Here is a 1,389-nt window from a genome sequence, read left to right on the forward strand (position 1 = left end):
CACAGTTTCTGTATCCATTCCTCTATTGAGGGACATCTGGGTTCTTTCCAGCTTCTGGCTATTATAAATAAGGCTGCTATGAACATAGTGGAGCATGGAGCACGCCCATTCTTACAAGACATTCGAGGTCACTCTTTAGAGCTCTCTCGCTGGGAAGCTGTCAAAGGAATATCCTTCTGTCCTGCTAGCTAGACCAGATGACAGAGCGGGCGGCTCCGCGGGCCTGCGACAAACCCCCGCTGGCGACTTTGGACCGGACAGTTGAGGCTGCAAGCTTACCTTGGACACCAGCACTGCGCACTCTTCTGCCCACGGAAGTTAAAGCCAGCCTTGAGGACAGACTGAGCCCGGACGCTTAAGAGTGGGTGGAATCGGTGGGAGGAACTGGGAAGGGGGCGGATCCAGAAGTGAATCCTGAGTGGAACGAAAGACTCCAGGAACAGGGGAAGGCAGAGCCAGTGAGGCAGAGGAAAAATGAGACTGGGGGCGTGGTCTGAGTTGGGCGGGAGAGGGTTTCGGGGATGGGCACTTGGTTGAGGAAGCAGAAGCAAGGCGCATGACTCTGACCGCAGAGGACAAGGAGCTTAGGACAGAGAAGGGCCTATGGGTTCAGAGTTCAGTGGGTGGGTTCTGAACTGGGTTCAAAGAACAAGGTGCAGGGGATTGGATGCAGAGGGTAGGGTGCTGTGCTTTGGGGCAGGAGGCAGAGAAAAAGGTGCTGGGCAGAGAGGGTGCTGAACTTAGCTGATGTTGGAGAGTGCTGGGTGCAGGGGCGCACCGTGGTGTTCAGCTTTTTGTTTTTTATTTTAAAACATTTGTTTCGAGGCAAAAATCTCAGGATAAATGCCTCACTTGAACTTGTACTGATCCTTGTGTCTCTCTGCCTGTTAAGTGCTTGGGTTACCGTGGACATCCCAACCTATTTTCGTTTAGAATTGGGGTGCCCGGCCTCTCTGGGTTTCTGCAGCCCATGGTTTCTCAGTCCAGACAGTTTTCCGTGGGAAATCTCTGACCCTTTCATTGGTTCCATTCTCCCGCTGTGATCCTGCTCTCCAGAGCAGGGCTCTTAGGACTATTTCTGACTAGCAATTTGTTCAGCCCTTGCTTGCTGTGTACTAACACCATTTTCCATCTCTGGACAGTCTGCTTGACAGGAGTGAACCGTTGAAAGTTCTGTCTCCCGTGTGTTTCCACTTGTGATAACGACTTTGGGGTCAGTTGCCACCTTTTCCGTAAACTGTCAGAGGTGTTAACTCTGGCTCTGTGCTTCCAGGTATTTCTTTTACAGTAAGCCACAGCTCAAGCAAAGGAATTGAACTTCTTGCCAGGTTCCCATAACGAAAGCACTGCGGAAAGTGGTGCCAAGGGAACTGTGATGTCCCACTGTGT

At 51.7% G+C, this 1,389-nt stretch overlaps 1 protein-coding gene across 1 annotated transcript in view; it reads right to left on the reverse strand.

The window, feature by feature from the left end:
• The window catches only part of LOC110333969 (enoyl-CoA delta isomerase 3, peroxisomal), an 18,020-nt gene extending 17,572 nt beyond the window's left edge, over positions 1 to 448 (reverse strand). The window contains exon 1 of the mRNA XM_021215779.2: positions 280 to 448. The gene's annotated coding sequence lies outside the window, so the exon portion shown is untranslated. The remainder of the gene's footprint in view (positions 1 to 279) is intronic.
• Positions 449 to 1,389: the final 941 nt, after the last annotated feature.

The sequence above is a fragment of the Mus pahari genome, chromosome 16 (genome assembly GCF_900095145.1).
Source record: "Mus pahari chromosome 16, PAHARI_EIJ_v1.1, whole genome shotgun sequence".
NCBI classification, from domain to species: Eukaryota; Metazoa; Chordata; class Mammalia; order Rodentia; family Muridae; genus Mus; species Mus pahari.